At 34.9% G+C, this 15,417-nt stretch overlaps 1 non-coding gene across 1 annotated transcript; it reads right to left on the bottom strand.

Moving 5' to 3' along the window:
• Positions 1-15,095: 15,095 nt before the first annotated feature.
• On the bottom strand, positions 15,096-15,167 carry TRNAK-CUU. Its single transcript has one exon. It is a non-coding gene; the product is annotated as a tRNA-Lys (tRNA).
• Between the last annotated feature and the right edge of the window lie 250 nt (positions 15,168-15,417).

Here is a 15,417-nt window from a genome sequence, read left to right as displayed (position 1 = left end):
GTATTTTTCTACATGATGAATGTTCTCCAGTCTAAGAGACAGAGCAGTCACCATGAGAATGCATTTAAAAAATTCCAGTTTGGGACAAACGTCATCAAAAACCTCACCATGACTGTCGAGGTAGGTACAGTTGTCTCTGTATCCTTCATAAAATAACTTCCTGTTACATACAGATTAACCCTATACAGCTATACTAATTATCACTCACTTAAATCCTGCTTTGTACAGTCTGTGCTTTCCTGCAGGTGTGAATTTCATGCTAAATGAAAACAGTGTGGCTGTCTTCATGCCCGGGAGAACAACAGAATTATATCAAAAGCATTGTCAAACTCAGGGAAAAAGGTACAGGTTCGTGAGGAAGTAATTTGTGGGCAGATTTGACTTTTAATTTGAATTTAAAGAACTTCTTTCTGCTTGTGAAAATAGAATATAATCCTCATTGTTTTGTTGTGTTTGTTTTTGTTGGTTTCTTTTTTTTTAATTTAACGGTTTATCAACAACACAAAAAGATAATATATTTTGTGAAGAGCTCTGCTCATAGCATGGCTTGGATTAACAGGGTACGTAGAGAAGGAAAACTGGGAACTGTACTTAAATATTTATCAAATTTGATGAAATTACAACTGTAACATTATGAAGATACTAAACAATCACAATTTCTTAAACAGTAACAACTTATTCTAATAACTTTTCTCTTTACAAGGGTAAGATGTGAATCATATTTTGACCACAAGTATGACTGTGAAAAAGCAACGCTTCCACCTTGTGAATGCACACCTGGACATATATGCATGCACAACAGTTACCCTTGGAAGTACACACTTGTTCTGAAAACTCTGCTGCTTGGAAGTCATACAGAGAAAGTCCAGGAATAATGCCATCTCTCTCAACTGATCAAGCAACATAATGCTAACTGAGAATATTTCCAATTATATTTGTAGTAAATACTCCATATGCAATCAACACATTAAATTAGTTGATAACAACATAATTACTAAAATTCAAATAAGAACATATCTGTTCATAATTTGTATACAGAAGAAAGAAACAAAATGCATTACTGGGTAGAAATCAGTAATCTTCAAATTGAGTAATAGGTAGAAAAATATTTTACTTTTAAAATCAGTTCTGGGTATGAAATTCTGCCTTGCTTTTGTTCTGTATTCTTCCTCTAAATGAATAAATAAACAGTTTTAGTTAATTACAAGCTCCTCTTCTGTACATTACATATTCTGCAAATTATTATGTGCACATGTTGGGGTGTGAGAGTGTGTGTGTGTGTGTGCGCGCATAATTGAATAGCAATCATATTATTATTCTAATTTCTTTCTTTAGAAGCATTATTTGGCTAATAATGTGGTGTTGTTGCACTGTGATACACATGAAAAGACACTGAACAAACACTGAAGAAGCAGGATTTTAAAGTACTGAAGTCGTAAATGAGACTAATTTTCAGTGTACAGTGAAATCAAATGCAGCTTTCTGTAGAATAAGAGATTTATTGAAATATGGTTTATTCTGCCTATTATATCACTGTTCTTAACAGTGTTCCTTTTGGGAGCCATTTTTATAGGCACTTTACAAATGAATAGAGAGATGAGATTAAATTATAATATCAATTTTGTATGGTGACTAACCTGCATAATTCAGATGGAAGATAAGTCAAAAATCACACTGATGACACTAGAAAAACATTGAGTTGAAAATAAAAGGGTCTATGTACTGCCTTAGTCCAAATCTTTTTTTAGCCTTGTTTATTGTGAAACATGAATCATTAGTATTCACATCAATGCTTGTCCAAAGAAGAAATGGAAATGTACTCTACCATCTGATGTCCCGTTTTATATTCTTGTGCTTTGTTTTACTTTATTCATCAAACACTGAGAATAATAGGCAGTGAGCAGAGGTGAACAAGCTACGTCACACATTTTCCTGTATTGGACCTGTACAGTTAATGACAGCAAGTATTGATAAACTTCAATAGAGTCATAATTTTGCCCAGCAGTGAATTAGTCTATCTCAGAAAGCCTAGCCTTCAAGATTCCCACCTGGTACATAAAATGCTACTTTATGTTCTATGAAGTGCTTTTTTTTTTTTGAGAATTAGAAAGGAAATAATTCTATTCCCTGATGACAACAAATTACAAGCTAGTGTGAGATGACCAAAAAAAAGAAAATAAAATTGATCTTCTCTGGTGGAATCAGAGAATGAAACAAGCTTTTAAAATAACCAAAATGAAAATAAATTAACAAAATATTCAAAGTTAAACTAACTTTTTTAAGAATAGCTCTAAAACATAAGATTTTTTTTTCTCTTCCTGTACCATTTTTAACATCTTTAAAAAGAATTTTTGCAATAAGTTCTCTTGGTAACACATTTGGGAATTACATTTTTCAGCTCTGAAAGATTGACCATATCTTTCCAGAAAGCATAATACAGTTTCAGGAAGTGAAATAAACTCCTGCTACATTTTAGTATTATTGGAGCACAACTTGCAAGGAGAATACTTCCAGGGCAACTCATGTTTTATTGTCAGAGTATATGTTAGGTATTTGTTTAAAATTGCCAGAAGCAGTTTCTAGAGCAAAGAATTCTAGAGCAAAGAATCCCAGGCATTGCAGGAAGTAAATTATCTGTGCATATATAATTATATGCATATCATAGTTACCATAGCACTTTATCATAGAGAAAGATCAAAAAATAGTATTCCCATATCTTTCAGGTTATAACACTATTGTGGTAAAAATATTGCTTTATTTTTACTTTCTCATTGCTACCCTTCTAACTGGAAACCTGAACTATATTACTAATGTCCCTGACTTCAGATTTCCCAACACTGAGTTTAAGTTTGGCTTACATTTTCTCCTATTGGAACCATTTTATTTTCTCCTAATCATGTAATAGCTTGAGTAGGGAACCAATTTACTTAATAGTCCAGTGCAACTAGGAGGATGCAGTAGTCCTTTGTTGAAAATGTTCCACGGGATTGTTCTCAATTTCCAATGATAAAATCCATTGCAGGTCCAAAAAAGTCTTTTAAAAAGGAAACTTGAGTATCATCTTCTTATAAAATAAAACTTGAGTATTGTCTGAATCTTCTGAAAATGAATTGATTTTTCCATTGAATAACTGGAAAAAAAAAATGGGCCCAAACTTTAAGTCCTATATATGGCACACATAATATTAATGTAGATCCAATGGATAATTCGTTGTATATTTTAAATTTTTGTTTTTAAAATACCATATTTTTTCCTTTTTTTAAACCTGAAGAAAATTACTAAATCATTATATAAACAATTTAGGGAACGTTTCATATTCCACCGCATCAAGGGAATATACTTCTATTAAAGACGTCTCTGAAGCTGTTATCTGACTTGAATGCAAAAAGGCCATTAACCTAATAAAAATTAACATATCACAAATTCAAATACTAAATTGATGACAAAAATTACAAATGGGGAATTGCTTTTGGTCTGTGTAGGAACACATTCAGAATTATTCTGTGAATGCACTGCCTTTGTAGAGTTTATTCACTTTACTAATTTCAGCTATATATTTCTTTGTAAATCAAGATATTCTGCATATCACCAGAAGCCAGTACATTAAAATCTTTAGATTTTTGGTTACACCTGTCATAAACATTCTTGATTAATCAAATAAAATTGTTGTATTAAAGAGAAACCATTGCCAATTAGTTGTGTACAATGTGTACAATTCAAAAGTAAGATCTTTGCTCCCTAATCAATAATGCGGCATTTTCAAAATTATGGATTAAAATAATAAACAGAAAAAGGAAAGTGGAGTTCTATCGGAATTCATCATAGTAAATATACGTTTTCAAAAATTATTTAGAGGGATTTAAAAACTTGCGGATTAGTTTCGCTGGTATGAAGATCGATGTTGTTGGAGTTAGTTTCATCTGAAAGCTGTAAGTGATCTGCCATAAGCACTTACTGGAATATAAGAGGCAGCTTACACCATTTTCAGAATGTTTATTAGGAAATAGAAATAGCCACACTATAAATATATTTGATAAGCCTATTTCCTAGTTTTTTCCATTTCCTTGGATTCTCACATACCATTATCTGAGAAGCAATACCCAGATTTTGTAAAGAAAGAGGGTGTGAATCTTTGGCTGCTGCATGTGGTGGAAAAGGCCAAGACCAAATCTGCACGCTGCTCAAGAGCTTAAAAATTTTGAGGTGAACTTCATATTGGTTTTTAGACCCGTGTTTTGTGAACCAACTTAAGAGCGAGACTTATCTTGGCAAAGACTGTCCATTTGATCCTTGTTTTTGGTACAACTAGAAAATATATTTCTTAGCAAGTGAGCATGCATTAAACTATACTGTTAGAGAAACATTTAAACTATCTTACAGCAGGGGTGTTTAAGTTAATGAATGTGTAGGAGGGATACAATGTATGAACTCCAGCAGGTGCGGGGAGAGATGAAGTAAAACTGGTGAGGAAGATGCCTCACTAATACAGATCTGTAAAGTATAGGCTGAACTTGTTGGACTAAATTGCCTAATGAGGATGAGATATCGTTTCCTCACTGACTGGATGTCTGGCAAGAAAAATAGGGTTTTGAACAGAAGGTAAAAATATCCCTCAGTTTCATTTTGGAAGCACCTATGTCTGGCCAAGGATATCACAAGGTATGACTGAAGTTTTTAAAGTGACACAAGAATTAGATGTGCAGATACGCCTTGTATATGTGCCATTTTAGTATTTTTCATTTGGCTACAATGAGGTCAGAAAAGTCAGTCAGAAAACCCCTTTTGGGGTTTGTTTTTTTTTTCCTTTTTGAGTTGGTGGGTGGGTTGATTGATTGATTGGTTGGTTGGTAGGTTTTTAAGTGCCGTAGTAGTTCATAGGAGTAGTGAAACAAATGTTTTGTGAATCAAAGCTCTGCTTAAAATCAGTTTGAACTTTGGCTAAGGAAAGCCAGTTCTGCATATAATTCTATTACCATGAATTTTAGGGTTATGCTCTAAGTGGAGTATTTTGCCTAAAGGACACACTTTAAAAATTACAGTTAATTTTATACATACATACATACATATATATATTCGTGCAGTGCCCTTGACTGGTTTTTATACAACATTCAAATCACAACATATTGTGAGACAGTGCTAAACCAGCAATTACTGGCAATATTTGGAGTAATTCCAGATACTTTTTTGAGATAACTTAATGAAATCTATCTCAGTACACTGGAAGTGGTGCAGCAACTGTTTTCCTTCCTCTGTTTTTCTCTTTCTTGGGTAACGCTAAAATTAGTAATTTGCCTAAAAATCTCTGCATATTTTGGAATTTAAAGTCTATCCTGACAGACAGACTGACAAAGTTAGCAACAATTTCTCACTTTTGAGTAGTAACACACTGAGCAGTAGTCCTATTATTATTTCTAAATGAGTCAGTAACATAGGAAATAACAAAGCCTGAAAAATAATGAGAAAAAAATATTTCTGTCTTCCTTCTCTTGCACTATTATAAATAAACATATACATACTGTGAGATAATCAAGTACTGCAGAGCTAGAAAGATAAAAAGATACAAAAAAGTACATGTGTACTTATTTCACACTAACTTATTTCTTAGAAATAGTTCTAGAAACTGCTGTTGGGGTTGCCAGGCTATTCTGAGGGAGATGTAATCACACATTTCCTAAGCCTGAGAGGGCAAGAGAATATAACCCTACCTCAGAGCTTCAATTCTTATTCATATATTCATTGTGCTGTACTTGTTCATTTCTGTCAGCTGTTGACTTTAGGATTGCATTGGTTTGTTTGTCATTAAAAATGTTATCTTTCTAATCAATAATAAATATCATCTGGGAAAATAAATAAACAAAAGAACAAACAAAAGAGCAGACAAAGACCAGAACTCAGTGTCTAGAGAAATGCACGTCTCTATTTCAAAAAAATAGTAAAATCTGTTGTAAATAGAAGACCCTCATTCATCTTCCATTTAATAATACCTGCAGCCAGCATAAAATAATTTTGGACTGTTTATTTTTCTCATTCTTTTTTCCTGGCTAAAGCTTTTTACAACTCTATTTCTAAGGGCATTAGAGTCCCTACCAGCTTCTGAAATTTTAGCCCTTCTGCAGAGCTGAGAGAGACTGAGAATAAATATATGGTGAAAAGAGACTTAATGTGTTGAACCATGATATTGAAGTTGATGTGAAAGAAACATTCTAGATTTTGATCTGATCTTCTTTCTTGTTTTTCAGGTTTTAAATAAAAACTCAATAGATCAGGACAGGAAAAAACATTGGTGCGGATTCTGAACAAAACTTCCTAAAATGTATCTCCTTGAGGAGCAGTGCTTTTGGAAATTAATGACCAAGATATGCAGTTAGTATTCCTTCTTTAGATTTACTTTGTTCTTAGACATGATTATTTAGTCATTTTTTTTCTTCTTTCTCATTGCTATAGACGGAGCTGTTATTACAGTGTTGAATATTTGCTCCTACTCCTTCCAACAAATTGACTCCTAAGAACTTGTTCTTACCAGTATAAGAGTTTCTACTCAAACTTAATATATTAGTACTTATACAAGGAATAGTTTTATCCCTAAGTGCTAATGCTTTCTGTGTGTGTCAGCATGCCTTTCTCTCTTGTGGCTGACCCACAGAGCTTTAAGTCTGCTTCTCTTCCAGCTGTCAACTCAAGTTTTATCATTGCAGATGAGAGATGCAACTGTGGAACAGGCTTTTATTCCAACATTAAATTCCCCAATAGGTTGTATCAAGCCTGAGACCTTGACCACCAGATTTAAATTTAAATAATTACGTACATTGCTGAGTCTGTTCTCTGGCCTGAATTTACTTTAATTTTAGCAATCAGTCAGCATAAGCTGTAAGCATATATTAATCTTTTCCTAAGAACAATTACAGATCATTTTTACAAGAATAAGTCTACAGTACATCTTTCCATTTCAGAAACAGCATGAGAGATTAATCTATGATATTTCACAGTGAATATTGCTATTAACAAAATATACAAGAACCTCTGAGACTTCTGAACATAAACCAAAAGTTTTACCTTCTCAGATCTGCCAGGAAGGCTGTACTAGCGAGTGATTGTCATCAGAACTGGATAGCAGCATGAATACACAGTTCAGGGGTGATTTTGAAGGTGAAAACAATACAGTATTTTCTTCCCTCATCTTTCTGAAGATGGATTTTATTCTTTATTAATTCAAGTTTTTTGCATTCTAGTATGTTTCTTACATTCCTGCATCTTCCTCCTTTCCATTCTTTTAAAGAACATCCAGATGCTCCTTTAAGTTGTTTTGGGGAAAAGTAATCATTAGATGAACCAAAGTGTTTTTATATAGCTGTCCAGGATCAGATGAGATCAAAGGCTAGAAGATTCTTAAGGCAGTCACCGTGGTTACTACAGTCTCAGCAGGGACTTATATTTTATACAAATTTGAGAAAAGTTGCTAGCTTTTACTTGCCTTCAAAAGATATAAAGCTTATTTGATTGTGACAGGTTTTTGTTTGTTTTGTTATTTTTTTGGGGGGGGGTGTTTTTGGTTTTGTTTTTGTTTTTTTAATAAAACTTGAAAGATCTGTTGGCATTGCATATTTACTTTTTAGATCCTTTACATATTTAGAAACTTTTACCATGCGGCTGACCTCATCTGAGTGTCTTCCCTGAACCTCACTCTTCTTACTTATTAGTTTTAATGCCAGAGGTCTAGTTTCTTGTTTTATTAGGCTAGTCTGGTATAGCAAAGTTGTACCACAAGACAGATTTATAAAACCTTAAGTAGATCTTAGCAGATGCTTTTGCTGCCAGGTGTCAAATTTATTCCTGTCAGCATACAGCTAATACTTTGCTAGAGGAAAAATGTGTCCTGTCTTGAGTTAATAAAGAAGAATTAGAACACTGTTTCTCATACCTACAAAGTATACTACCAAAAGTTTCTTTTTTTTGTTTCTTTCTTTCTTTCACTGTTATTAAGTCAAATTTCTTAATAATCTGACTCTTTTTTTTTTAAGATACATACTAGTTAGTATTTACTTTTAACACATTGCTTTAGTCCCTTTTTAAAGATACCTACCAGTTAGTATTTACTTTTAATACACTGCTTTAGTCACTTCTAAACCAAAATTGTTCTAACTGTTCAGTGATTTCAGTGTTTGTGGAGATTCAGTAGTTTCTTAGACACCGTGTGCTACAAGATTGCGAGGAAACCTGTATATAAGCTTCTAATTTAAAGTTAACTACATAATCTACAGAGGCAAATATATAAGCTTATATAATTCACATCATTGTTGAGATATCATCTTATTGAATCTTTAAAAAAAAAGGTGCTTTGGATAGTACTTTTATTTATTGTGTCAGCCTTGCACTACAGGATGCCATTTAAATACTATACTAACAAAAAGAGAATACTGCTGTCCACTGTACAGTACAAGTCTATTCTTCTTTTCTACTGTATATCAGGTTTGAAGTGTATTTGAAATAAGTATTGCTAATTTGTATTGATTTATGTAAAATTAATTATCCTTGAAAGCAGACTGAAATTATCTTTTTAGTTTAAGTTTTCTTCTCTTTCAGTTTTCATTGGTTTTAAAAAATAAATCAAAATTCATATTGAAATAGTTTTGAAATCATAACTTTTTAAATATAAATATTCTTTGATTTAGTCTTTTAACTATGCAAAAAAAATGTGGGTTTCTGGCTAGTATACACTGTAACAACGAAAGACAGACCTCCTGGTCTAGGGACCCAAAGAAATCAGGAGTGACAAGAAAAGAAAGTGAAAATTTGTATGAATGTTGGTGACTTCTTGGAAGAGCAAGTGACCATGAAGAGCGTGAAAAAGTTAAAAGAAAATACAGGCTAAAAGATAATACAGAGGAAAATATTAGTGCAGAGTTTTTTCCAAAGAAATAAAAAGTCCAGAAACAAGAAAGACAGGAATTCAGAGTGAGCATGGACTAGAATAACAGAATCATAGGGTCATAGAATGGTTTGAGTTGGAAGAGACCTTTGAGAGTCATCCAGCTAACCCCTCTGCAACAAACATCTTCAGCTAGACCAGGTTGCTCTGAGCCCCAGCCAGCCTGACCTTGGATGTTTCCAAGGATGAGCCATCTACCACCTCTCTGGGTAACCTGTTCTATTGTTCACCACTATCATAAAAACTTACTTCCTTATATCTAATCACAATCTACCCTCTTTTAGTTTAAAATCATTGTCCTTGTCCTTTCTCAACAGGTCCTATTAAAAAGTTTGTCCCCATCTTTCTTGTGAACCCCTTTAAAGTATTGAGAGGCTGCAATAAGGTCTCTCCAGAGCCTTCTCCAGGTTGAACAACTCCAACCCACTCAGTTTGTCTTCATGTGAGAGGTGTTCCATCTCTCTGATCATCTTCGTGACCCTCCTCCAGACTTGCTCCATGTCCTTCTTTGTTGGGGGCCCCAGAGCTGGGTGCAGCACTCCAAGTGGAGTCTCATCAGGACAGAGAGTAAAGAGGTAGAATCACCTCCCTCAACCTGCTGGCCACAAATGAATAAATGCATCTCAGCTGTAGCCAAGTCTTGAACTGGAAGTTTAAGGAGTGCTTTCCAGATTTTATCAATGTTTTGGCCATTTCTCCAAAAACAGAATGACTATATTAATTAACTGTTTCTAAACATCTGGACATTTAATGATTTTTGGAAGCAAATTGTTATTTCCCAGTTGTTTTATTCTGCCATTAATTCTGTTTGGCATAGTATTTTTGGCTTTATTACTAATCTACTTCATTAGAGTGAAAGACCTATCTAATGAAAAAGGCAGAATGTTGGTTTCAAAGAAAAAACCTTCACCTACAATACCAAGTATGGGACAGGACCGGATACAGAACATGTTGCACCTAGTAATGGTTTGTTCTCTTTTTCCATTATTCTGAGTACATTGTAACAAGGACTCCTGTAATTGTTATGTGTTGAGCTATAGTCTATGCATATAACTCCCATAGAAACCTGGAGAAGCTTTGCCCTCGTCAGATCGTCAGCCACTGAGGCATTACACACTTGAATGAGAAAAGTGTGGGGGGATGGGGAGCAGGGAGAGGAAAAACAAATACAAGACTGGCTGTATAATTCTTGGAACATCTGGTTTAAAGCTGTGTAGCACCTGCCAACAAGCCAGGCTTTAATTTTAGGTTCTGCCCAGTGTAAAAATACTAATTGGTGCACAGTTTTTCACTGAGCATTATGCGAGGTGAGGGGCATGATTAAGACGCTAACTTGTATGAGCAGTTTCTCTACTGTTTTTATTGGCTCATATTCAGCTGTTTTCACTAGAAAAATAATTAAATAGCTGTCCCTTTCTGGATTTGTATATTTCTGTATATGAGTTGTTGCAAAATAGAAGCAGACCTTGCTCTTAGGTTTTAAGCTTCATTATGAAGGCCATTTAGCCACCAGTGTAAAATGATATATCTGAGATAATTTTTCCTGGCAGGATCTATTTATATGTACAGAAAGGTGTGTTGTTACAGTTTTATGATGGTGGACCACAGTTCACTCACAACCTGTCTTCTTAAAGAATAGGTAGATGACCAGAGTTCATGCTTAATTACCCTTTTGGATATATGTCACACTGTATGCCTATGGGCCAAACTTTCAAAAATACATATGTGTTTTAGGATCCAAAATTCCATGCACAATAAAAGTACCACTAGGTAACTGTAGGGTTTCTGTTTTGAAAGGCCAGATTTGTAAAGATATGTGGATACCTATTTCTCAACCTTGTCATTCTTTTAGTTTCTAAGTTACTCAAACACTGAAAGTTTCATGCCTCTTCTAGAAAGAAGAGCTTGAAGACATGAAAACGCATAAAATAATTGCTGTGAACTGTCAATGGAACTGCAGTCAGAAAGGGAAAGATCACTAAATAAGAATCCAAAATTGTCTATACTACTGTGGTGTATCACTCTTTAGGTCAGCTGCTGCTCCCAATACACTGATCAGATTGTTTGAAGTGATTTAACTACATCTCCTCTGCTGTTGTCTTTAATATATATTTTTAATCTCTTGCTCTCCTGCTGTCTCCTATATTACAACTTGATACCTTAAAAATCTATGGCATTCTGTTATGCTTGTGCCAATGCTGTTCATACAGGATACAATGCTGCCTGCAGGGGTAATAGTACATTACATTTTAATGTACAGTTGTTAGTCCTCTACCTTCCCTCTTCACACACATGCAGTATGCTCTTGAGTTACTTTTTAGCTTCACCCACAAACAGTATCTTTTCCATCCACTATAAAATATGTCTGTTGTATTTACTTCCTTTCCTCAGAAGTGCTGTTCCTGACTAAATAGATTATAATTTTGTCTATCAGTTGCGCATTTGAATATTTCCTCATATTTCCCTTCTCCATAATGCTTTTTAAACATTTTCTCAGGATTCTTCCCAAACTCTTATAACTTCGTGTTGTACTATAACCTTGTGTACCAGCTCCCCAGTCCAGATACATTTGATCTTAAGAGTTCCCTCATTTTCATCTATCACATTTTTGCCTGTTTCCATACCAGAGATGCTACTGTGTTTTCATCCCACAGTTCTTCCTTGAGGATCTACAGTAATGTTAAAAAGAAATCAGCCAGCTAATAATTACAGCAGTTACAATTTTCTACAGATTTTCTACAGATTTTGTGTGTTTTCTTCTCTCTCTCTCTTTTTTTTTTTTTTTACTTCTCATCCCTTTAACCTTTTGGGGGTGGTTTGGATATTCATAACATTTTTTCCTTTATATTTGTTATTTTTTAACTTATGTCTAGAAAATGCTACTTAACAAAAGTTGGTATTAGTTAAAACATACAGTAGAAAAAGGGACTGGCATTCAGGTTTGCTTTCAGTGAAAGGTATAATGCATCTTCACCCAGTGGAATTTTTCTCAGGCCTGCAACCTCTCCCATCTCTCTCTTCTATACTGAACTAGAAATCACTGGAAAATCCCGTAAAGCATTCTGAAACTCTCTTCTAAATGTATATGTTACTTTCTGATGGAAGCACCACTTTCTAACTATCTTTCAGTTTTGGTTTGAATCACAAAGGATGAAAATGATTTCTTGAAACAAATTGGAAGAGATCATGGCTAGGCTTCGCGAACGAAGATTTGGGAAGGCACTATCCACATTTGCTGCAGGCACGCTGGTGGCTTATGAGGCCAATACGTGACAGACATATCCGATTGCAAAAGGCGCAGCAGAAAGACTCCTTAGATGGTGTAATCTGCAAGACACGGTTCTTCCTGCGTTGCCTTTTTTCCTCGAGAGTGATCCTGCGTGAGTTCTCAAAGGAGACAGCTGCGTTATAGATGCTGTGTCTCCAGGCCTCCCGATTGGAGGCCAGAGTAGACCAGTTATGGTGATCAATATGGCCAAGGCTGAGATGTTGTTTCAGGGAGTCCTTGAATCTTTTCTTCGGGGCTCCTCTCAGGCGGCAGCCAGTGGCAAGTTCACCATAGAGCAGGATCTTAGGGAGGCGGTGGTCCTTCATCCTTGAGACGTGCCCTGCCCATCGCAGCTGCGTTCTCAGTAACATGGCCTCAATACTAGTGACAGCTGCTTGCTCTAGTACAGATATATTAAGCATCTAAATAACACTGATGAAAATAGTTACTTGTACAGTGACTCTGAAGCTCCTATCCTAAAAGAAATGCCGGCTATATAATTGTTTTTTCTTTCCAGCTGGCAGGGGAACCACAGGGATATTGCCAGAAATAATGGCTGATTATTATAGACAAAGATACATTTTATATAGAAAAAACAACTGAACCTTTTGTTCTCTGGAAAATGATTGTCATCATTAGGGAGTATAAGTGTTTATTTCTATGTGATAATATAATTCAACTAATAAAGATTATAATTGTTTGGGAAAAAAAGGAGAAAAATAATCTCAAGTCAGCTTTGTTGGTGGGTGGGGAAATATAAACACTGAATTGAACTTAATCGTTATTACAGATGAATGATTTGGGAGTCATTTGTATGTGATTTGTTTTCCTCTGTTAGTTATGTCTTACCCTGCATTATACATTTGAGCCCAGGTGTTATGACTTAATTTTCATGTTGCCCACATGCTCTGTATTGTGATTAAATAGATAGTTACCAAATACCCATGTAACTAGCAAGTTCTAGATATAGAACTAGGTTAGATTTAATATTCACCCACTTTTTCTGTACTTCTCTTTTGTCTTTTGGATGGTCTACCTGGAAGCAGTGTTTTTATGAAAAGTGTTTTATGTGTATTTCTTTTACCTACTGATTTAATGAGTATAAAACCTTATTTTTTTAATCCACTTATTTTTCTTTGAATAATAAAAGTCCCTTTTTTCACCTTTTCTTTAGGATTTAGAAATGAACAGTAAAGAATAATGTTCTAAAAAATAATTTAATTCCTGATTTTTCATAGCGTTTCCTAATATCACCTTACTTTTAAGAGGTAATATTTAGGCTTCCTGGGCTACTTCGGGTTTACTAGAAATCAGTGTTTGTTTTGGATTTACTTATGGAAGATCAATTAACTTGTTGCAGAGACTTCTGGATGCTAAACGCATCGGAGGAGCCAAGTATACAAGAGTTGGTTTCTACTATATTACAATTAAATCTATAAAGAAAATTGAAATACTCTTCCATACACTTCACATTTTGTGTGCAGGAGGCTCTGTTGTTCATTTTAGGCATTTCTGAACTGACAAGGAGTGAAGTGCATTCAGAGAACAATTTCTGTGATTTTAACCTAATCCATTATATTTTTATTGTCCTAAGTCATTAGAATCCACCCCAATAAAAGTAAAAGCATGCCTTCCAGGAGCATACATGCACACAGTCTAAAGTGCTTTTTTTATATCACAGTTCCTATAACAATTTCCTGGAACTATACAGTTCATCTGCAAATGAATTTCACTTTGTGTGTGAGTACAGTATACACACTGAACAGAACAGGAACAAATTGGCACTTCATTCCACAGTGGGAATAAAATATTTTTCCTGATCACATTTTTTCCCAAGAACTAAGCAAATTAGGGAAATAAAGGCCATTAAGTGAAATTAGATTTTATGCTGTTTAACAGGTGTTTTGGTCTATTTTACCCTAAGGGTAGATCACAATGCGGTCCAAAAAGTTAATTGTTTGATAATTGTAGAGTTTACACATTTATTTCCAGCGGTTTAGCCTATAGTATAGTTTTGTTAAACTTCTGTCATCTACCTTTTAATCTGCTCTTTCTTTAATGCATCATGGAATTATAAAGAACAATAGCTTTATTTTGAAAGCATTTGCATCTGATATTGTCAGAAACACTGGATGAACCATCTGAGAAACAGAACTGAAATCAGGAGCTATTGTAACAAATTTATGTTCCTTAGGGTGTTACTGAAAGAAGAAAAAAAGTATTCCCTTCTCATTTTCAATACAAATTTCCTGAAAGATTGAAAATCACAAACAGAATAAATTGTTTCATGCTGCAATAGACATCCCCTGAAGACTTTGCTCAAGAAAAGCAGAGATGGACATGTTAGTATAGAGATATATGTTCAGCCCCCAAAAACATGCAGATATTTTTCACAGTGCAATGTTCTGATATGAACAGTACCACAAAAATAACCCTAACATCCCCCATCCCAAATGAAATACCAAAAATCCCACCTCACTGAAGACAATATAAGAATATCATTCAGCCGTATATCAGCGACAACCTAGCTTTCCATCTCCCATCCATACAATACCTGCCCCAAATGTATCATAAATACAATATTGTACAGAAAAGAAAAGAAAAGCACAAACTAAAAGCAGTGCAGCAAAAAGTAGACATATTCTGTCTTGTATGTATGGCCAGTCTTCGCAAACGAAGATTTGGGAAAGGTCTTTACCCTTCAAACCTGCGCAGTGGATTTTTTAGGTGAGACACTGTGTGCTGAGCTGAGCCCACCCTTTAGTCCTGAGGTTCATCTGCCGGGGCCAAGCAAGCTTGGACAGTGGCAGTGAGGTCCTCAGGCCGTAGGTTTGTTTAGAGTGACCTTCTCTTAGATGGATGGCCTTACAGGGCTGACGAGCTCCATCTGCCTGGGGGAGTTTCCCTGACCGGGAATCAAACCCGGGCTGCAGCAGTAAGAGTGCTGCATCCTAACCACTAGACCACCAGGGGTCCCCTATTCTGTCTTAATGGCTCCAGAACTCACATACAAAACTAAAAATACTTTTTCATTTCTTTTCTGTCTGAAATGAGGTCCCTGAAAGTTTCTCTGTATCATTAGCCAATAATTAGCTATTGTATAAATAACCACACCATAAATTTATTGGATTTCAGTTTCTCATATAATAGTAGTAAGAAAAGCTGTCCAGAAATGGAAATAATCCATAACCTGGTGCCTCAAGAACTGAGGATTTATGCTGTT

Source organism: Chiroxiphia lanceolata, chromosome 4 (assembly GCF_009829145.1).
Source record: "Chiroxiphia lanceolata isolate bChiLan1 chromosome 4, bChiLan1.pri, whole genome shotgun sequence".
Classification (NCBI taxonomy): domain Eukaryota; kingdom Metazoa; phylum Chordata; class Aves; order Passeriformes; family Pipridae; genus Chiroxiphia; species Chiroxiphia lanceolata.
Note: the sequence above shows the minus strand (reverse complement) of the source record. Positions and strands in the feature narration are given on the sequence as shown.